This window comes from Oryctolagus cuniculus, chromosome 5, assembly GCF_051225735.1.
Source record: "Oryctolagus cuniculus isolate XC-2025 breed Fujian yellow rabbit chromosome 5, ASM5122573v1, whole genome shotgun sequence".
Taxonomy (NCBI): Eukaryota; Metazoa; Chordata; class Mammalia; order Lagomorpha; family Leporidae; genus Oryctolagus; species Oryctolagus cuniculus.
Genome location: NC_142871.1, coordinates 17,658,976 through 17,681,962, shown reverse-complemented (window position 1 = coordinate 17,681,962; position 22,987 = coordinate 17,658,976). Strand labels below are relative to the sequence as shown.

General features: G+C 50.1%; 1 long non-coding RNA gene across 1 annotated transcript in view; it reads left to right on the top strand.

The window, feature by feature from the left end:
* Positions 1-22,987, top strand: part of LOC103349936 (protein phosphatase 1 regulatory subunit 14C) — a 100,259-nt gene that overhangs the window by 53,396 nt on the left and 23,876 nt on the right. The window contains exons 2-3 of the long non-coding RNA XR_007915900.3: positions 15,188-15,271; positions 18,066-18,098. This is a non-coding gene — a long non-coding RNA (protein phosphatase 1 regulatory subunit 14C). The remainder of the gene's footprint in view (positions 1-15,187; positions 15,272-18,065; positions 18,099-22,987) is intronic.

Genomic DNA, 22,987 nt, shown 5'->3' with positions numbered 1-22,987 from the left:
GGTGCCACCCGCCTCCTGGTCCCTGAGTGGTACTCTCAGTTTCCTTTCAGGCCCCTCCAAGTGATCTTTCCACATGGTCCTCTCAGTCTCACCTTCTGTGGACTCACCAGTCCAGAGCACAGTTGGCCACAGCTGGCCTAGGGGACTTCCCAAGAGAGGCGGCGGAAAGCGCCTGGGTTTAGCGTCCCGTGTTAAGAAGTCAGTCCTGGGTGGTTGTCATAATGGCTCTGTCCTAGGCAACAGCGAGAGGTTGTGTGATGGTGTGTAAGGGAGGCGGCTTCTTTCGAAGAAGAAGATAATGAATCATTTCCAGCCCAGGAGAGTTTGGCTTGATCCCCTAGCACTTCCATTAAAAAGATGGGTATGGACCATCTTCTACCAGAAAACAGGTCAGGCTCGTGAACTGGTAGCATGACGACTCTTCTTCCAGTTGGCTTTACTTGCTGCTGTGACTTTCTCTGGATATGGAGCACCAAAAGCCCTTGAAGCACATTAGAGTCTCCCTTGGTTACAAGTCAGCCTGAAAGCACTGACAATTGGTCATTTTTAATGCTTCACTAACATCTATCTCAAGAATATCATCAATGAGAGGATTCACGCCCGTGTCTTGGACTGTTTAGCAAGACAAGTCCTTGTCACAACCCGAAACTTTATTTATCCACCCATGGAGGCCCAGTGGTTGGCTTCTCCAGTTTACCAAGAATATTATGAAAACAATGTGCCATGCTTAAACTTGTGTCTTTATACCCCAATGCTTAAGGATTTTTGTTCTGTATCTGTCCAGACTGAAGTTGAGGAAATGCCTAACATTAGATCAATGGCTATACCCTGGAGTGAATGAAGCTGCCTGAGGACTAAGAGCTAATAGCCTAAGCCGTAGTCATCTTCTGAAGAGGGTGCAGTTCTTAGCGATACCATCTCTGTTTATTAATAAGGCATAACTATGAGATACATTAAAGTAGAAAAAAAAAAAAAACAGGTCAGGGCCTGGCGCTAAATGCATGAGAAGCAGGGCACAGGACACAGTCAGGCATGACTAAAAAAAAAAAAAAATTTTTTAAATGTAATTGAGAGAGCGCAAGAACACGAATGCTGCCATCTACTGGTCACTCCTCAAATGCCCACAAGGCTGGGGCTGAGCCAGGGCTGGGGCCAGAGCGAGGAACGCAATCCAGGTCTCCAACTTGGGTGGCAGGGGCTCAACCTCTTGAGCCATCCCTATGACCCTGTCTGCATTCATGGGAGGCTGGAGGCAGGAGCCAGAGCTGGGAATCCACGTGAGATTCCACCGCGGTGTGAACGCGGACATCTTAACTACTAGGCCAAATATCCCCTCCCCAGCCGGGGCTTTGCCAAATCTGGCTGGACTGCAGCTGCCCCCTCTCCTTGAGCGACAGCTGCCTTTTCTTTTGAACCCTCCTTTATTACTTCCCAGTGTCCTCAGCCACTGCCTGTGGCCCAGCGCCCAGTTGAGCTTACTGATGGGTGTCTATCCCTCCCGAGTGAGCGTGGGGTACTGTGTTTGTAGGGTGCAGGACCCTCAGCTGCCTCCGCACATGCTTGGACATTCACATGTGGTGTCCTCTCACTCCGTGGCATTTTGATGCGGGTCTTGGTGGAGATCTGGGGTCTCCAGGGGGTCATGCCATGCATTAGCGTGGTGGCCTCTGGGATGATGGGCAGAGATCACCCAGCGTTCCACGACCAGGTTTTCCAGGGTGTTTTCATCATCCTCAGTGGTGCCCTGGCTAGGGAGGTTGTCCTGTGGCTTCTCTGAACTGTCTTAGCTCCCTCTTAGTTCAGAGGCCTTGTCAGGAACACTCTGTTGATTTTCTCACCACTTTGGCGTTGTTAACGGTCAGTTATGCTTGCAGTGTTCACAGGCAGAGCAGGCTGTGTTGTTTCCAGAAAGCTCTGTGTCTGGGCACTTTTGCCTATGTGTTCTTTCCTTTTAAGCCTTGTGGTTTCATGTTGGTAATGTGCTAGGTCTTTACTTGCAATTTTCAGGCATCGGGAGTGAAAGATTCCCCGCAAGACTTATTTATGTGCTGAAAGAGGAATCATCTGTGCCCTGTCCACTTGGTGCGTGCTGAAGTCCTGTTGCCGTGTGTTGAGTTTGCACCACATAGTTGGGCCCAGCCAGGCCAGCAAGCTCTTTATCCAGCCCAAGAATCAGGTAGAAGGCCCCATTTTGTAGGCAAGGGAAGGAAAGGATTGGAGCACGAGTTACCTGGTCTGGTTCATGTAGCTTGAAAGTGGTAGAGGGGTAGGCCGGCGCCGCGGCTCACTAGGCTAATCCTCCGCCTTGCGGCGCCGGCACACCGGGTTCTAGTCCCGGTCGGGGTGCCGGATTCTGTCCCGGTTGCCCCTCTTCCAGGCCAGCTCTCTGCTATGGCCAGGGAGTGCAGTGGAGGATGGCCCAAGTGCTTGGGCCCTGCACCCCATGGGAGACCAGGAGAAGCACCTGGCTCCTGCCATTGGATCAGCGCGGTGCGCCGGCTGCAGTGCGCCGGCCGCGGCGGCCATTGGAGGGTGAACCAACGGCAAAAGGAAGACCTTTCTCTCTGTCTCTCTCTCTCACTGTCCACTCTGCCTGTCAAAAAAAAAAAAAAAAAAAAAAAAAAGAAAGTGGTAGAGGGGTCGGCGCTGTGGCACAGTAGGTTGATCCTCTGTCTGTGGTGCCAGCATCCCATAGGGGTGCCGGTTCGAGTCTTGGCTACTCCACTTCTGATCCAGCTCTCTGCTATGGCCTGGGAAAGCAGTAGAAGATGGCCCACGTCCTTGGACCTCTGCACCTGCATGGGAGACTGGGAAGAGGCTCCTGGCTCCTGGCTCCGGATCGGCGCAGCTCCGGCAACTGCGGCCATCTGGGAAGTGAACCAGCGGATGAAAGACCTCTCCCTCTGTGTCTTCCTCTCTCTCTCTCTCTGTAACTCTACCTCTCACATAACTAAATGAAATCTTAAAAAAAAAAAAAAAAGAAAAGTAAAAGAAAGAAAGTGTTAGAGATGGTACCGCCACTTGGCCTTGACCTGAGGCCCTTGCACTGAGCAGCAGCCTGGAGTTTCTGTGGGATGAGAGAGGTTGGGTGGCTTGATGCCCACCTTGTGCCCGGCTCACTCGGACACCCTGGGTCCTTCTATCCCTGGAAAGGGTGGCATCCTGAGCCATGTGAGACCAAGGATGGGGCATGGGCACCATTTCCGCCCTGACTCTGTCTCTTTTTTACAACTGTGTCTGGAGAACTATGATTATCTGTCTAGAGATTCCTTTGCTAAAATACACTGCTAAACCTAAGGGAGAGACTGGAGGGTGAAGGAGGCCGGCTCTGGTTCCATTGACACGCATGTAGCCGTGCAGGGGGAGGGGGCGGACAGCCTCCAGAGTGGTGGGAGCGAGGCCTAGGAGAGCCCCTCCCCAGCTTGGTTCCCTCCTGTCCTGCCACTGTCCCCTTGACGTAGGCCTGGGTTAACACCCACATGGCCACACCTCCCTTCCAGGATGGGGTTCCCCTCACCCAGTGCCTGTCCTAGCTGTGTGGTCAGCACCACCAGTGATTCAGCCACCACTACACCTGCCGTCTGGCAAAGTGCTTTAACCCCAGCCCACAGCATACCTGGTGCAGCTGCCTGTGTGTCCATTTGCCCCGAGGTTGGGATTGGCCTGAGCCAGGTTAGCGCTCGCTGCAAAGAGCAGAGTGGATGCTATGTGGCTGTCCTGCTCGAGGCCAAGGCCATGTCTTGCTGGCCTTTTTTTGTGTCTTCTTAAGTAGTCTCTTTGCTTATGCTGGCCTGTTCCTCACAAGGCAGCCAGGGTGATGCTTTTCAAAGGACAAACTAGATCCTGTCACCCCTTTGTCCAAACCCCGCCCATGGCTGGTCTCTCGCTCAGGGGACAGGGCAGGGTCTTCACAGGGTCCCAGCCTCCACGTGCTTTGCTTGGCCCCGACACCCAGCCCCAGCTCTACGGTAGAGACCCAGGCTCCAGCGTGGCACATGCGGGCCCCGAGGTGTGCACCCAGCTCCCTCCCTCCCCTTCTCCCCGTCTTCTGTCTCTGAACTGGCTCTGGCACTCCCCTGCCGAATCCGCATCCCCATCCCTCTCCCTTGCCTAGGTTTTCTCCAAAATATTCATCACCATTTGTCACACTGTGTATTGTAGTCACTTGTTAATTGTCTGTCTTCAGCCCCAGGAGAGCGAGTTTTGTGTCAGTTGTTCCTTCCTTCTCCCTGGGGTGTTGAAGAAGGGCTGGCCGTTCTAAGTAGGTGCTAGGTAAACAGATGAAGTGTGAATTTTCCCCAAGTTCGCAGATCCCGGGGTCCGTGTCCCTGTTCTAGAACTGTTAGACATGCTTGGTACTAGCAGTCTCCATGGCCCCCAGCTGGCATCTGCTGTCAGTTGTTGGTGGTTGAGCTGCTAGGGCACATGGGCGTGTCCCGAGTCATTTGTCAGTAACAGCAAGATTACTGAACAGAGCCTGTGAACTCTCACAGCCTGTTCCAAGAGTATCTGTAAAGTGACATCACCATCCCACTTGCTCACTTGCATCTCTAGGTGTTGCCCGGAGCAGGTGGAGCGGGATGCTGGGATGCAGGGCCAGGCTCTCCTCTCTGGTGCACTGAGAGCCTAGGAAGGAGCGTGAGCTGTGGGGTGCATGAGATACAGGCAGGCAAGACCTCTCTGGGGTGGCAGGAAAGGAGATGACTTAAAGCCTTCTCCTTTCCACAGAGACGAGTGTAGTCAGGATTTTTGGATTTTTTTTTTTTAACAGGCAGAGTTAGGCAGTGAGAGAGACAGAGAGAAAGGTCTTCTTTCTGTTGGTTCACCCCCCAAATGGCTGCTATGGCTGGCACTGCGCCGATCCGAAGCCAGGAGCCAGGTGCTTCCTCCTGGTCTCCCATGTGGGTGCAGGGGGCGCAAGCACTTGGGCCATCCTCCACTGCCTTCCTGGGCCACAGCAGAGAGCTGGCCTGGAAGAGGAGCAACCGGGACAAGAACCCGGGGTGCCAGCACTGCAGGCGGAGGATTAGCCTAGTGAGCTGCGGCGCTGGCATGGATTTGTTTTAAAGGAGGAGGTGGGGGTGCATTTTTGCTGTTTGGCTCCGGGCAGGCTCCAGCCTTTGGAGGCTGATGTTAAAGCAAGTGGGTGTTAGGGAGACACCTGTAACATGGGGTCCGACGGGAATGACGCGCGTGTATCTACCTACTGTGTTCATTCTGTTAAGGCCTCAGTGAGGCCGTCTTACCCCACCCCCTCTGAGTGCCTTGCCTGCCTGTGCGGGTGTGTGCCCACCATGCTCCTCCCCTCCCCTCCCAGCCAGCTCCCCATGCCCCATTTGCTGCATTGCTCCCTTTTGACTCCCACCTCGTGCCCCTTCTATGCCCTCAGTCTTGATGAGCCACAACGACAACTGGTTTCCTTTGTTTCCCGAGTTTGCTGTGGCACTTCTTCCCCAGACGGGAGGTAATCTATCAAGATGTCAGACTTGATGTGTCTTCAGGTGTCTGTGGCTTCCCTCTGGTTTAGGAGTAGGCGTTGAGGTTGCACATCACTGTTTCTCATCTGGATTCTGGAATCATAGCTTGCTGCACTTTGGGTAGGGTCTGAGCGTGTACCCCAAGGTGGATGTGCTGGGAGCTTGGTCCTGGCATGGCCGTGCAGAGGTGGTGGGCCAGTAGTGGGTGAGTAGGTCATGGGAAATCCATCCTCCTCATGGACTAATCCTGTTGCTTTTTATTTTTTAGACTTATTCATGCATTTGAAAGGCAGAATGACAGAGAAATCTTCATCTGCTGATTCACTCCCCAGGCGGCTGCAATGACCTGGCCAGGGCCAGGAACTCCATTCTGGTCTCCCACATGGTGCAGGGGCCCAAATACGTGGGCCATCTTCTGCTGCTTTCCCAGGTTCATTAGCAGGGAACTGGGTCAGAAGCAAAGCAGCAGGGACTTGAATCAGCTCTCCGGTATGATAACACCATGCATCACAACGCCAGCCCCTAATCCTGATCTCAGGAAGTTGGTTAGCTTTCCCCAAGAGGAGGTTATTATAAAAGAGTGAGCCAGGCCTTCCATAGTCCCTTGCTTCCTGTGTCATCATTTGTGTGACCTCCTGCAAGTGTCCCTACTATGAGATGCTGTCAGCCGTGAGGCCCTCACCAGAGCCAGACAGGTGCCGGTGCCATGCTCCCGGACCTCTAGAACTGTGACCTCTTCTCTTTACGAGTTATCCAGCCTCTGGTATTTTGTTAGGGCAACAGAAAGTGGACTAGGCTCTGCTCCTGGCTTCCAGCACTCAGCATTGCTGGTGGAGCCTGCTGCCTGAGTTTCTCTCCTTCCACGTGTGACCTGTTTTCCCTCCGAAGGCTTCCAGGATTTTCCCTTCAGCTCCAGCGCTCTGATATTTTGCAGCAATGTGCCATAGGGTGGCTTGGCCCCTTTTTAAATGGAAAAAAAATGTCTTGCAGATTCCAGGGCTGATTTAAATGTTTAATAGGCTAATCTTGTTTAAATACGTACCACTTAGAACCAAGCGTAAGCTCCTTATGCTTATGGTCCTTCCAATTATAAAATCGCATCGGAATTGCAGATTAAACATGAAGCGACCAACCAATGAAGCTCAGATGCACACCACTCATGGACTGTGGTGGTCACTTCCTGCTTTCCAATCAGGATCTAGGCGCAGCTTGCTGCAACTTCATTTGGTGTGAATGAGACATTCATGTATTACATTTGCCCTTTGACCTTTTTCTCATCAGCCTTTGACAGCTGCCATGATTCTGCTTGATGCCCACGTGAAACCACAGAGCAGCCCGGGCACAGTGGTTAGAGCGTGGCGTAGAGGCTGTTCTCAGAACGTGAGCGTGCTTGTTGCCAGGGACTTTGGGGATTGTTGTTGCCATGAGAACATGAAAGGTAAACATTTCCATTAAGAGCTGACATAATCCCAAGGATTCAGTTCCTTTTAAAATTAATTAAACTTATTTATTTGTTTCCATTTTATTTGAGAGGCAGAGAAACAGCAAAGGAGAAACAGAGATAGAAATAGATAGAAATCTTTCATTCACTGGTTCATTCCCCAAATTCCCACCACAATTAGGACTGGACCAGGCTGAAGCCAGGAGCACAGAACTCACTCCCCATCTTCCACCTGAGTGGCAGGGACCCAGCCACTTTAGTCGTCGCCGGCTGCCTTCTAGGACATGCACCCACCCACAGGAAACTGGACTTGAAAGCAGTACCAGGACTTGAACCCAGGCACTTTGATATGGGATGCAGGTGTCCCAAGCAGCATCCTTTTTTTTTTGAAGAATATTTGTTTTTATTTGAAAGTCAGACTTAGAGAGAGAGAATCTTCCATTTGCTGGTTCACTCCCCAGATGGCCACAACAGCCAGAGCTGGGCCGATCTGAAGCCAGGAGCCAGGAGCTTCTTCCAGGTCTCCCACGAGGGTGCAGGGACTCAAGCACTTACATCATCTCCCGTTGCTTTCCCAGGTGCATTAGCAGGGAGCTGGATTGGGAATGGAGCAGCCAGGGCTCAAACCGGCCCCCATAAGGGATGACTGTGTTACAGGCAGCAGCTTTACCTGCTAAGCCACAGTGCCAGCCCCACCAAGCAGCGTCTTAACTACTGAGCCAAGCACCTGCCCTCAGTTCCTTTCTTAGGTTTTATTTGCTAGTCCCTCCCTCCCCCGGCAGGCTTCTAGAAAGGTGAACAGTGAGGTTTTTGGGCCTGTTGCCCGGATGCTTGGGCTCCCCCTGGCATCCCCTCCCCTGCTGGCTCATGGTTCTCCGTCAGCTGCCAGTGTTCACAGGAGCTTAATCCCATGGTGCTTTTCCATCCCTACTTGAGAGGGAGACTGCTGAGAGCTGTTTGCCATGGTCGGTTTCTGGGAGCCGTTAAGCTGTGTCTCATAGAGTTTGACAGCTGTGATCCATCCCCAGCTAAGGTTTTTTTTTTTTTTTTTTTTTTTTTTTTTTTTTTTTTTTTTTTTTTGACAGGCAGAATGGACAGTGAGAGAGAGAGAGAAAGGTCTTCCTTTTGCCATTGGTTCACCCTCCAATGGCCACCGCGGCTGGCGCACTGTGCTGATCCGATGGCAGGAGCCAGGTGCTTCCTCCTGGTCTCCCATGGGGTGCAGGGCCCAAGCACTTGGGCCATCCTCCACTGCACTCCCTGGCCACAGCAGAGAGCTGGCCTGGAAGAGGGGCAACTGGGACAGAATCCGGCGCCCCGACCGGGACTAGAACCCGGTGTGCCGGCGCCGCAAGGCGGAGGATTAGCCTACTGAGCCGCGGCGCCGGCTCCCAGCTAAGTTTTAACCTCCGCGTTCCTGCTCATGCCTGCAAGGGTGAGCATTTGTAGGTTTAAAAGCTGACGTGGCACGTGACAGGGTCCACAGTGTAGATTTTCCAGCTGGTTAGAGGTGTACACATGTGTCTGTGTTGTGGACGCATGCAGTGAGTGGAACCCCCGCACACCCCCGCAGGGCAGCTCTGCTCCCCTTGCCTAAGCCTCTGCTGAGCTCCTGGCCGTGGCAGGCCTAGTGTGTACCTGTGCAGTGGTGGCATGTGGAGCCCACCTCTGCTTATGAGTTGGGGGAGGAGGGCTGAGGCTGGCTGAAGGCTGGTAGGTTTGTGAATTGTCTTCAAGGTCCTGGGGCGCCCTGTGTCATTGTGACCTTTCTCCAAACTCCCCCAGCCTTAGAATCCTGATCTTTTTCTCACCCGTTTCCTTCCCTCTCCTCCAACATCCAGTCGTCTCCAAACTCCATCTCCTTTTCCCTGATCGTCACTGTTCTAGAATCTTCTTTCCAATCTTGCCATGCCTTGCGTTAAGGCCTGTCACCTTCCACCTGGATGCAGAAGCGCCACCTCCCCCACGCCCGTGGCCCTGCAGCTGAGCCCAGCTTCCCCTGTGCTGACCTTCCTTGCTCCTCACCCCTCAGTGGCTTGGTTGTGGGACGAGGGGCAGCTGGCAGCCAATGGGCGGATGGAGTTTGTTTGTCCTACACAATACCAGTATTTTAAGGAAATTTGGCACTTTCATACTGTAAGTTTTTCCTGAAAACTTGGGAAAATCTAGCAACCCTGAGCACATGTTCCTAAAAGGTGACAAGTGGTGGGCATGGAGCATACCCAGTAGTTCTTTCTCAGGCTGAGTTTTCTCTAGGTTGCCACACTCCCTACTCCTCCCTATAGCACCTGCCAAAGGCTTTCATATTTGCAGCCCAGAACTGCGTCCCTTGCAGACCATGGACTTCTCTAAACCCTGTAACCAGAACACATCTTGCATTTTTGCTCCCTAGTGAGACTTCACCCATTGTGAGTTCCGCCCTTCTCCCTCTAATCCTGTCTCAATCCTGGCCTTCCCTGAGGCCAGCTGGGCTCTTCTCCCCTCTTCGGAGCCACCCTGGCTGCCCCAAGTGGAAGGGTTCTCTCCCCTGAGTCCCTGGCACACTCTGGGTTTGTCTTTGCCTTTTGGAGCCACTGTGTTGCTTATCATAACTGCCAGGGTCTCTCGGTGCCTGACTCACCATGCCTCGCATGTCGTGGGTTCCCAGTAGATCCACTGCCAGAAAACTGCGTTGAAATAGCCGGTCTTGGGCCTTACTCTGTGGGTATCATGAGCAGGGTGAGCACTGTGTTAGCTGCTGACTTCCCCCAGCCACTCAGAAGACTGTGGCTTCACTTCTCATCTCCTGAGCCGCTCTGTGGGGACTCTTCTTTATTTGTGTATTTGAAAATTTATGTATTTTAAAATGTTGAAAGGCAGAGAGACATGGAGAGAGAGAGAGAGAGGGAGAGGAAGAGGGAGAGGGAGGGAGGGAGGAAGGAAGGGAGGAAGAGGGAGGAAGAGAGAGGAAGGAAGGAACAGGCTGAGAAATCTCCCATCTGCAAACTTATTCCTTAAATGCCAGCAACAGCCAGGGCTGGGCCAGGCTGAAGCCAGGAGCCAGGAGTACAGCCTGGGTCTCCTGTACTGGTGGCAGGGACCTGGCTCCTAGAGCCATCACTGCTGCCACCCAGGGTCCTCATTAGCAGGAAGCTGGCATTGGAGTGGAGCCAGGACTCAAAGTCAGGCACTCTGATATGCAATTGGGTGTCCCAAATGGTATTTTAACCACCGCACCTCTCGCCGCCCCCCACCACGGGAGAAACACCGCCAGACTCCGGTATACTGTGGTGGCTCTGGGCGTGTCCGCTCCCTTGTAGGAGACTGATCTGTCACTAAGGTTATGCAGTGACACTGACATGTAGAAGAGACGAGGATGCCAGTGATTCGGCATTGCCAGCGTTCACAACACCCTGGCCCCGTGTTCCTCGCTTGCAGGCTGAGCCCGGGCTCTTCCTGTGTTTCTGATGAATCTGGGTGGGGGAGAGGAGAGCTGGATGGATTGGTAGACAGTGCCAGTGCCTAATGAGCTTCATGATTGCTCGGTGAGCACGTGGCTTGCATCTGCTTTCCCACACGGAAGACCAAGCCCAGGCCTTCCCAGCCACGTGCCCTTGGATGGTGGGAGTGACCTCAAGGTGACAGGCATTTCCTTTACTCCTGTGAAGCCCCTTGAAAGGGGAAGGGGCTTTGCCCCCCCGACTTCCAGGCCAGAGGGCAAGTGACTTCTTGGGCAGTGCTGTCTGATGAACTTCCCACAGGAATGCCATGTACTGTCCAGCACAGTAGCACTCACCACAGGTAGCTACTGAGCGCTTGAAATGCCATTCTTGTGAATGAAGAACTGGATTCTTCTTTGTCCTGCTTCTTACTGAATTTGTATTGAGATCCCAGGTGTGGTTACCACGTGGAGCAATCCAGATCCGAGGGCTGGGGAGAATGGGTCAAATGTAATACGTGACAGAGAGCCATGTGTAATCCTTTTTTTTTTTTTTTAAAGATTGATTTATTTATCTGAAAGGCAGAGTTACAGAGAGGCAGAGCAGAGAATGAGAGAGAGAGAGAGAGAGAGAGAGAGAGAGGGAGAGAGAGAGAGAGAGGTCTTCCATCTGCTGATTCACTCCCCAGTTGGCCATAATGGCCAGAGTTGAGCTGATCCGAAGCCAGGAGCTTCTTCCATGTCTCCCACGTGGATGCAGGGGCCCAAGGACTTGGGCCATCTTCTACTGCTTTCCCAGGCTGTGGCAGAGAGCTGGACCAAAAGTGGAGCAGGCAGGACTTGAACCGGCACCCATATGGGATGCTGGCCCTGCAGGTGGCAACTTTACCCTCTATGCCACAGTGCCAGCCCCCGTGTGTAATCCTAATGAGAGGATGCCTTGCTGGAAATGCCTCCTACATGGGGTGGGGCTCTCTATGGCTATGTAAGCCAGAGCCCTTGAGACTGTGTGTGGCTGAGGCTTTGGAACTGTTTGCACGATGTTTGCAGGGAAACCCACGGCTGTGCGGGTTTGAGAATGGCGTCGTTTACTTATTGTTCTTTATTTCCTGTGAGGATAGCAGACATCAGCCTACCCTTGGCCGTGACTTCTTGCACACATTTTCTATATCCGGCTTCCCTTGTTTGATGTCGTAGCCCATCACAGAAACATATTCTGTGTTTCCACACTGAACGCAAAGGACAGTTGGGTAGGAGTGGGGAATCACGGAGGGGAGGCTGTGCAGACCCCTCCACGGGTTGTTTCTTGTGCATTGATCTCTCGCTTGATTCTGCGTGAACAGTCAGCTGAAACTGGCTGTGCTGTTTTGGCCTTATATGGTAGTTATTGAAGCCACCCCGTGCTGTGATGTAGCTGAATAAGTCTGCATTTTCCAGAACATGTATGCAGTATATACACTGAGCCCCTGGGGGGCCAGCCACACCCCTTGGCGGGGGGGAGGCCCTGTGGGTGATCTCCCTGGCCTGGGGCCTCCCCGGCACGCTGTGTTCCTGCTGATGGCTCTCTTTGCAGCTGTTTTGGGTCCCCACAGAGCCTTTCACCACGTAAAGTCTGGCAAACCCTTGAAAGCCACGCTCATTTCTTTGGAGCTACACTTTGGAGCAGCCCTGCCTGCTGCTCTCGTTCATGGATCTAATGGCTCCCCTGCTCCCCCACCGATCTTGCTCGCAGAGGTGATTTCAGATGTCCCCGAAATGAAGAGGTTGGGCACACAGAGCCCGCAGGCAAGAGGAGCAGGTGGTGCTGGCCAGGGAGGTTGGGGCCGAGAGAGCAAAGTCGCACCCCCGTTCCCTGTGGGTTTCCCAGCCTTGGGACTGCCAGAGCACAGGGGTCCACCCCCTGCCCTGCCCTGCCCTGAAGGGGCTTACATGGCCTCTGGTCGGCAGCAGCAGCTGCTCTGGGCCTGTCGGAGGGTCTGTCCTGCTGCATAGAAGGTGGGGTGGAGGGATTTGGTGAGAGAGGGCAAAGCCACAGCAACCCAGCAACATCCAATGAGAGTGCAGTGATGCTGGCCACGCCTGTGCTCATTGGCCCACACGGATCCAGTTCCCAGGGCAAGGCAGCTGTGGCTGTTCTCATAGCCAGAACACATTCCCACCCGAACAGCTCTGCCAACGCCCTGGCCAGCCAGGCCATCACCTTTGCATTTTATTCTCGTTGCTGTCCTTTTCTGCAAGAAGCCATTGCCCCTGGTTCTTAGCTCTTTAGAATTTTCTGAAGGATTATTTCCCCTCCTGCCTCTTGTTAGTATTATAATTTTTTAGGGTGTTGATTCTCATCAGACTAAAGGTGTTAGACTTGCCCCACTACTTAATATTTAGTTTTCTTTCTGTTTTATAAGCCACGTTGTTAGAACAATGTTATAGAAATAGTAATCGGTGCTCAAGAAGTCTTAGCCATGTGCTAGGTGCTACTCTGAGAACTTGATATCAGTTAACTAGTTTAACCCACACACAAGCCCTATGAGGTAGTTGATATCTGCGATTCCATTTAAAATATTTATTTATTTATTGAGAGGCAGAGGGACCAAGAGGGATACACACAGAGAGAAAGACAGACAGACGGCAAGAGTGCCTATCTGCCGGTTCACTCCCTAAATGCCTGCAATGGCTGGCATAGGCCAGAGCAGACGATGGGACTGGAAGCTCAACTTAGGCCCCCTCCCCACATGGGTGGCAGGAACCCAGATACTTAAGCCATCACCCCTGTTAGCAGAAGCAGGAGTTAAGGGCCCAAGCTGGAGATCTAGCCCAAGTACTCGGATGTGGGATGCAATTTAAAAAAATTATTTTGAAAATTGGTTTTAATTAATTATTTATTTATTGGGAAGGCATAGTGACAGAGAGGGAGAGACAGAGAGAAAGAGAGAGAGAGAGAAAGATCATTCGTCAACTGGTTCCCTCCCCAGTGGCCATAATAACCAGGTCTGGGCCAGGCTGAAGCCAGGAACCAGGAACTGCATCCGGGCCTCCCATATGGGTGGCAGGGGCCCAAGTACTAGGGGCGTCTTCCGCTGCCTTTCCAGGCACACTGGCAGGAAGCTGGATCAGAAGTGGAGCACCCAGTGCTCAACAACCTAGCATAGAGGTGTCTTAGGCAGCGGCTTAACTCACTCGGCTACAACACTGGCCCCAGGTGGGTTACCCTCCAGGTGGAACACCTGCCTCTACTATCTTGTTTTTATAGGTGAGGAAACTGGGGCCAGAGAGGTTAAGGAAAGTGCCTGGAGTCACACAGCGCACTGATGGCAGAGCTGGCCTTGGCCCCGGGCTGCTTGGCGCCGGAACCCGTGTTTGTAGCAGAACAAAAATCACCCTGTAGCTGTACTCTCATTAGAACGCTTAAACTCCCTGTTTCTAGATCATCCACATTTGTTAACAGGCAGATGGTCTTTCAGTCCAGATGTGGAAATGGTGTTGAAGAATAGCAAACCTCTCTTCTGTTGGGCAGAACTTGGCAGATGACCCTGAAGCCTTCACATTGCTAAAAACACCCAAGCGAAGGATCAGATCAGAAACTCTGCCCAGGAGCAGGGATCGATCGCTAGGGGCTCATGGGGAGTGGGTTCTGGAACCTTCCTGCCCCTGGGGATACCCTTTGGAGCTGGTCTTCCTGAAAGTAGTGGGTCATATCTCTGTTTCTCCAGCACACACACACACACACGTGCACACACACACAGAGAGTCAGCCTGGCCTGGGAAGTGAAGATGAGGCCAGGTACACCAAGTGGCTCAGCCCAGGTGGCTGCCGGGCGTCCCCATGCACAGCTCTCTCTTGAGCCCCTGCACACCCTGCAGCCATCCCTGTGGCTGAGAGCAATTGGGTGACTCCCAATGGCAAGATGAAATGCGACATTCCCATGCTCTCTTAAATGCTATTTTGACATTTTTAAGATGCCATTCTGAGAGATAGCGAGAAGCCTTCGCTAACAGACGAGACGAGAGGTAACCAAACTCTCCCTTTGGTTGGAAGTTCGGATTTCACCTGGCCTTTCCTGCCCTCTCGCCTGCACTGAATGGCCTTGGTTGCAGGAGTATGGAACCCCACCCACACTGGCTGAGACAATACAAGGGTTTGTCACTCATGGGGAGGTGGTGACCTCGTGGCTTCTTCCAGACCCTATTTTCTCCTCCGTGCTCTGCCCAGTGTGGGGTCAACGTCATCCTAACATAACTTATCCTCACGGTTGCATGGGGCCGCCAGCAATCCCCTAGCCTGAGCGCCCTCAGTGTGCTCCTGGGGAGGGAGAGGGAGGGGCATGCATTTGTTGAAGGAGCCTCTCTTCTCAGAGCCCCCTTGCGGCTCACCTGGTGGGGGACCACGTGCTGTCCTCTCTTGAGTCAGTGACTGGGGCTGGGTGATGCTGGTGCCCACAGCCCTGGGGTGTGCGGACCCTGTGTACAGATGAGGGTAGTCACAAAGTAAAGAGTAGACCTTGGGTAGGAAACAGAACTTTCTCTACTCTTTCTGTAATCTGCCAACACCCTACTGATATTTACAGGTGCCATTTTCTGCTACGAAGTAGATGACTACCATTTTTGAAATACTCCTTTTTACTGCGTTGTCAGATGTTCCTCTCCCCATTCCCCCTCCCCTTCTCCCGTCTGCCCTCCTTGTCCTTCTCTCCTGTGTCCCTTCCTCTCTTGTTCCCCCTCCTCTTCCTCCATCCTCCACTGCCCCCTTCTTTCCTGTCCTGCCCTCTCGATTGATCACGTAGTGTTCTTTCAACTCAGCTAAGCTGGTTTGGTACAGTTTCTCCCTAAGTAAAATGCCTTCATTTTTGCCACCCAGGAAGAAGAAATGCCAGATGTAGAAATTGACATTGACGATCTTCTTGATGCAGACAGTGAGGAAGAGAGAGCTTCAAAATTACAGGTAAGCAGCTTCCAAAATCTAGAAGCTTCTGATCATGGGTGCTTAAATGCACTTGACTCTCCAAGGCCTTGGCCCGAACCAATTCTGCAGCTGTGACAGTGTTGGTTCTGGGACTTGGGCCTTGGCCATTTGCAGAGAGGAAACCAGTGTGGGGCCGTATTAGTCCATTTTCAAGACTATAATGAGGACAGCACCGCAGCTCACTAGACTAATCCTCCACCTAGCGGCGCAGGCACACCGGGTTCTGGTCCTGGTCGAGGCGCCGGATTCTTTCCCAGTTGCCCCTCTTCCAGGCCAGCTCTCTGCTGTGGCCCGGGAAGGCAGTGGAGGATGTCCCAAGTGCTTAGGCCCTGCACCCCATGGGAGACCAGGAGAAGCACCTGGCTCCTGCCTTCAGATCAGCGTGGTATGCTGGCTGCAGTGCGCCAGTCATGGTGACCATTGGAAGGTGAACCAACGGCAAAAGGAAGACCTTTCTCTCTGTCTCTCTCTCTCACTATCCACTCTACCTGTCAAAAAAATAAATAAATAAAAAAGACTACAATGAAATGCCTGAGGGAGGATAGCCTTACAGAGAAAAGAGGTTGATTTAGCCCAGCGCTCTGGAAATTCAAGAGTAAGGCACTGGCCTGACTTGGCTCTGGGGAGGACTCCATGGCAGAGGGCAGGAGCACGTGCAGGAGGGAGAGATCACAGCTTTAAACAGGAAGCCGCAGAGCTGGGCTTTTTGTTTTAAATTAGTTAATTTATTTGAGAGGCAGAGTTACAGAGAGAGGGGGATACAGAGAGAGAGAGAGAGAGAGAGGTCTTCCATCCACTGGTTCACTCCCCAGATGGCTGCAATGGCCAGAGCTGAGCCGATCCGAAGCCAGGACAGAGGAGCTTCCTCCGGGTCTCCCACGTGGGTGCAGGGGCTCAAGGGCTTGGGCCATGTTCCACTGCTTTCCCAGGCCATCGCAGAGAGCTGGATCGGAAGTGGAGCAGCTGGGACTCAAACCGGCAATCAAATGGGATGCCAGGGGCAGAGGCCTAACCTACTGTCCACTGCGCCAGCCCAGAGGCAGAGTTTCAACAATCCCCCTGAGAGCAGTACCCCTTTGTGGCCTAAGGACCTCCCCCTAGGCCCCACCTCATAAAGGTCCCACCTGCCAGCATCGCCACCCCGAGGACGAAGCTTTCACTGCGCAGATCCTTGGCAGACAGGCTCCGACCACATCCAAACCACTGCAGGTGCTTCTCACGGCCATGCACTGCTCTCTGATGGCAAAGCAGCTCTTGTTGCCATTAGCTCTCCAAGCATCTCCTGGCTCTGACAGTCTCCTGCCTCATTTTCTTGGGCGAGCAGTAGTGCCCCATAGTTATCTGGGAAGGAGAGGGCCCGAGCCGGAACTGGGGTCTCCATGCCCAGGGTTCTGGTCTCACAGGTGTGGATTTAATTTCTAGGTAAAATTCTGTGATCAAATATGTCCTCATACACCGTTCTCATCTGCCAGCACCCTGGTGCAGCAATAGAAGCTGTGAATGCTTCGTGTCTCCTTAGCAGACAGCAATAAAATACTTCCCTCCCACAGGTGGACGCATCTATCACTTAAAACTCTGCATCTGGGAGTTTCTTAAAGCAATTAACCTTTGATTGTCATCATTCTTCATGTTCACCAATAATGACTGTTAATGGCTGGCTGGGTAGGACCAGTGGCAAAGGGTCACCGAGCGTTTAAAGGACACTGTTGAATGATTAATGTTTTTAATGTGTTAATAATTACTGCTGTCCCCTGAGTGGTGGCCAGCCTCAATTGTAATGTTTATTTCATATTGGTTGATTTAGATGGGAGACAATAGCAGTCTAGTCCTAAAAGCTAAAAAAAATTTTAAAAAGTAAAGCAGGTACCAATTCTATAGAAAATATACTAATATATACACTTTTTTTTCCCCTAAAAATAGAGACCTTGAAAGGGGCTTTGTACTCAGGTCACTCGCTGGGTTCCCAGTTGAGAGCACTGGGGCCTGTGAAGGCTGTGTTCCAAGCTGGCCTGTGGCTAAATCATGGTCGAACCCCTTGCAGTCTGTGACCAGTGCGATTGTCACCATCTTACCAGCCTATCTCAGCTCTCAGTACGTCCAGCTCCGTATTAACCAAGGAAGGAAAGGAGTGTGTGTGCTCGTGTGTGTGTGTGTGTGTGTGTGTGTGTGTATACAGAGGCAGAAAGTCACTGAGCAGGTGGTTGGTGTGAAACTGTTTGGATCCCTGTGGGTTGCATTGACGGGGTGGGCTGAGACCCCAGTTCCTGCTGGAGGCTGTGCTGGGGTTGCGACCACTGAGTCGGACCACGGCTCCCTGCAGTCCACAGCCTAGCAGAGACCTTCAGGTAAGTAAGCGTGTTCCGCAGTGGGGTGATCGTGTCCTCGTCCAGGGTTCTAGCTGATCTTCAGCCCTATGGAAATATTCTCTGATTAAAAAAAAAAACAAACCCTCGCTCTAGTGTGTGTGTGTGTGTGTGTGTGTGTAGAGAGAGAGAGAGAGAGAAAGAGAGAGGGAGAGCGAGCGAGCGAGCATGAGTGTGTGTATGCATGTGCCTGTGTGGCGCACTGGAGAACAAAGCAAACTGAGGGCATTTTTGTGTCTTCGGGTGACCGGCTGGTGCTGACATAAAGTGTGATTCCTGAAGGTCAATAACAATTCGTGATTTACTGCTGGAAAAGGAATACCACGAAGATGAATGGTTTTCAGTTTTACTTGGAAATTGAAACTGAGTTTTAAAACATTTAAACTGACTTTCTGTGTGTTTAATTCTAGGAAGCTCTTGTAGACTGCTACAAGCCAACGGAGGTAAACAAATCACTTTTCCTTAATGCTGTGTTTGCATTGATTTTTATTAAATCAATTTGTCTACTCTTAAAGCTAAACCACGATAAACGGGGTTGATTACGTGTCTGCTGTCAGCCGTCACTATCCATGAGTGCATGCGTGTGAACAGACGAGCTTCTTTATGTCTAACCTGAAACATGCCCAGTTCAGGCAGACTTAAAACTAATGGCATGTGCTGCTTGTTTCAGATAAAGTCCAAACTTCCAAGGAAAATATGAAAGTGTTGGAAATACTTTTAATTAGAATTTTATAGATTTAGAACTGGAGAAAATAAGTGGTCTCCAAAAAGCTTGAGGAAAATGTGTATCACGAAAAAACTATTTCAGATATTTTTGAACTGAAATTAACTTATTGTCTAATTATATGTTTCTATGAACTATTTGAAGTACTCTCATGTATTCTATTCATCTTTAAGCCTTTTAAAAAAAATGAAGCCAATTCTGTCTCTCAAAAGAATTACCTTTATTGGAAGAAATAATGTTGTACCTTGGATACTTATTAAGTATATAAATATTAGTAAAAAAAAAAAAAAACAAACACCCTGGATAGGGCCAACGCTGTGGCATAGTGTGTAAAGCCGCCACCTGCAGTGTTGGCATCCCATATGGGTATCGGTTCCCATCCTGGCTGCTCCACTTCCAATCCAGCTCCCTGCTATGGCCTGAGAAAGCAGTAGAAGATGGCCCAAGTCCTTGGGCCCCTGCACCCACATGGGAGACCTGGAAGAAGCTTCTGGCTCCTGGCTTCTAATTGGCACAGCTCCAGACTTTGCAGCCATCTGGGGAGTGAACAAGCAGATGGAAAACCTCTCTCTCTCTCTCTTTCTTTCTCTCTCTCTCTCTCTCTCTTTCTCTGTCACTGCCTCTGCCTCTCTGTAATTCTGTCTTTCAAAATAAATAAATAATTTTTTTAAAAAAATCAGCAACATCCTTGGATATTAACCTGATTAGACCAAAGCAGTTAATGTAGACTTCAACGGCCAAAAGCAAAAAAGTGGAGAGTTTAAGGTTTTGATCAGCTATGCAAATATTAGCGAAAAAAGTGCCTTCCATTTGTTCCTGTGACAAATCAGAGGAATTAAAAGATCCATCAGATGTTTTGGAATCTATTTGATACATCAAAGCAATGGTGGTAAAAGACTTTGGAGTTTTGAAGTGGTAAATTATAATGGGAGAAGAAAGCGTGCTTTTATGAATGTGAAAGATTTCGGTAACTAGGAAGTTTTATGATCATTTGCTTTGAGGTTAGTTATCTGTTTGCACTCTATTTTTATAGCCTCCTGTCTGAATTGCATCTTGCAACCATAGAGATTTTTAAATTTTAATTTTAGTTATTGAAATTTACTTTACGTTGATCTAACACAGTACAACAAGTATGGTAAGGGTTATAAAGACAAACTAGTGCCCTTCCCCACGCCTCAGCTCCGCCCTAGGGATTTTATATATCATATTTGTATATGATAATATTTATATATTTTTATACAACAATACTTCTGGCTTTTTCCCTGATATTTTCTCTTGTATTCTTAAATATGCATTTACTACTTTTTTTTTCATTTAATGAGTTAAGGGTAAATACGTTAGCTCTTTCAATCGCCACATAATTCCTTTCTGTCTAACCCCTTAGTAAAGATATTTGACAATATTTTGTCAACTCAATCACCAAGGTTTATAATATTATGATGCAAACAAATAATTTTCACTGCTGAGCTGGTAATGAAATATGGCTATGGCTCCTTTCCCTCATAGCCCTTTGTTTTTCCTGGAGTTGATAACCACATTGTCTTTGAATTTGACTAGTATTTGTTGCTGTTTTTTGTTTTACCCTCTAATGTCTTTGTCAAGCATGTAATGTATTTTCTGTATACTCAAACACATCATTGCCACTGTCTGCCCTGTCCATAAATTTTCTGAAGCCTGCTCATGCGACAAGCTGGAGAAGTTAGTCTCTGAGCCTGCTGGGTAGCTGCTGTCTTGAGACTTCTGTTCACTCTTGTTCCATGTTCAGTCTTTGTTTTCTTGGATTTTATTCTGCATTTTTGTTAGAGTACCTCATCCAGTAGCTTTTGTGGAAAGGGTACACAGAGGTAAATTTTTTTGAATCCTGTACATGTGTCAGTGTATCTTGACTAATAATTTAGATGGCATAAAAATACTAAGATAAAAGCTACCACTAACACCCAATTTTAAAGTCGTTACTCTGTTATTCCATCACATCTAGTGTTAAGAAGTCTGTGCTGTTTCTGCTGTTAGACCTTTGTATGTGACTTTTCCATATCAGTTAATTGTAAGACTCCCTCTATATTTTGAAATTTTATGCATGTTGCTCTGCTGTGGGTCCTTTTTTATTCATGTCTTTCATTTTTGCAGGAATGATCTTTTCTCTTTCTAAAAATTATTTCTTATTCTTTATTTTTTTTACTTCCTTGGTGTTCCTTATTTCTGGCTCTCTGTTTAGGTGTTACATCTGTTAGACACTTATTTAGTTTATCATCTTTTAAACATTTATTCACTTATTTGAAAGGCAGAGTTACAGGAGGTAGAGGCAGAAGCAGAGAGAGGTCTTCCATCACTGGTTCACTCCCCAGATGACAACTGCCAGAGCTGTGCTGATCTGAAGCCAGGAGCCAGGAGCCTCTTCAGGGCCTCCCATGCTGGCTCAGAGGCACGAGGACTTGGGCCATCTTCCACTGCTTTCCCAGGGCATAGCAGAGAGCTGGATCCGAAGTGGAGCAGCCAGATTTGGACTGGAGCCCATATGGGATGCTTACACCACAGCACTGGCCCCTCTACTGGTTTTTGAATTGTGTACCCTTCTGTGAAATATGAAGAGAGAGCGAGCAACGTGGAGCCTTAAGATGGAGTGATCAGGTTGAAGCCGGATTTGCAGGGTATGGAGTTTGTGGGTGCGGATTCCTAAAGACAGCGGTGTGGTTGTCCCTCTGTGTCTGTGGGGGATGGGCTCCAAACATCAGTGCTCTAGTCTCTTATATAAACCAGCAAAATATCTGACGTAACCTGCATACTTCTTCCCGTTCACTTTAAGTCATCTCCAGATTGCTTTAATGCCTAACACAATGTATATGCTGTTTAAATAATAGCTTTTGCTATGTTGTTTAGCAAATAACAGTGAGAGAAAAAAAAGTCTACCTGAGTAGGATAGACACAGGCATCCTATGCCTAACCACGTAGCACTGAATGACACCCAAATGAGCAATGCTGAAGAGACTGAGAAGGTGTGACGTGGCCACAGAGGCCACGGCAGGGCGGGCTCCTTCATTCGTGTGTCCTCAGCAGTGTGTGGCTCGGCGTGTGGTGAATTCAAGTTTTGCTGCTTGAATTTTTCTTTCTGAATATCTTGATCTGTGGTTGGCTGGCCCTGTAGACGCAGAAGAAGGGGACACTGAGGGCCCGCACTCTGTGGCTTTTTCCTGGGGAAGGTTGTGTTTCTAGTGTTTGTCTACGCTCCTGCCTGACGTTGGTCTGACCTTAGCAGAGGGGAAGAGTCTGCAAACCTCACCACTGAGCTCTTGGGAACACAACTCTTTATTTATGGGTGTTGGGGAATTAATACATAAGTTAAAAACAATTAGATATTTGGAGAGTGATTTTCAATTGTTATAATGGGTGAAACAGGAGTAGTCAGAATGGGGTGGGGGTTTGGTGCTGTGGGTAAGACACCACCTGGGGCACCTGCATCCCCAGTCAGAGTGCCTGGCTCAAGTCCTGGTTCTCCTTCCAATTCCAGCTCCCTGCCCATGTGCGCCCTGGGAGGCAGCCAGTGCTGACATAACTGTTTTGAGCCCCTACCACCTATGTTTAAGACCTGGATTGAGTTCCTGGCTCCCAGCACTGGCTATTGCAGGCATGTAGAAAGTGAACCAGCTGATGGGAAATCTCTGCTTTTCAAAATAAGTGAAATACAGTTGAAAAACGAGAACCGTAGAATTGCAGTCAAGAAAAGTGATGGCTGTGCAGGTGAATGACCTATTATGTGGGGGCAGAGGTGATGATTGAGTAACCAGCGTGCTAGGTGCAGGCTTGCCATTTGCTCATTTTATTTCCTTCTTAAAAAAGATTTATTTGTCTACTTCAAAGGCAGAGTTACAGAAATAGAGGGAGAGACAGGGAGGGAGATGTTCCATCTGCTGGTCCACTCTCTAAATAGCCACAGTGGTCAGTGCTGGACCAGGACAAAACCAAGAACCTGGAACTCCTTCCAGGTCTCTCACATGGGTGGCAGGGACCCAAGCACTTGGATCTTCTGCTACTTTCCCAGGAACATTAGCAGAGAGCTGGAGCAGGGGTAGAGCAGTTGGGACTCAAACCAGCACTCACATGGAGTGCTGGTGTCCCAAGCGGGGGCTGAACCCAGCACCACAACACTAGCTCCTTCTTTTCTTTTCTTTTTCTTCTCCTCTACTCCTGGGTAGAAAATAACACTGCTTTGGTGATTTAGGTGGGAAAGTTTGCACTTGGCAGAAGTCTCTTCTGACTGTATCCCTTGGAGTCAACAGTGGAACGAATCTCCATTTTTTTCTCATTGAATGAGGCCTCTTCTCCCCCGGTTTTTGCAGTGTCTAGGGAACAGAATAGCTATAGTGGTTAACACTTGTGTGATTAAATGAAAATAGTGCAGCCTGCCCCCTGGAGCAAAAGTGCCCCCCATCTGGTTTCTGTGTGCAAGCCTGGGAGAGGAACGGCTATGATCTTCAAATATTCTTCAGGGTTCCAACTGAAGGAAGAAGGAAAACAGAGTAGATGTTCCAAATGACCATCTCTGTGTCTCTCTGTTTTCTTTTAAGATCTATTGGTTTATTTGAAGGGCAGAGTTACAAAGAGAGGGGAAAG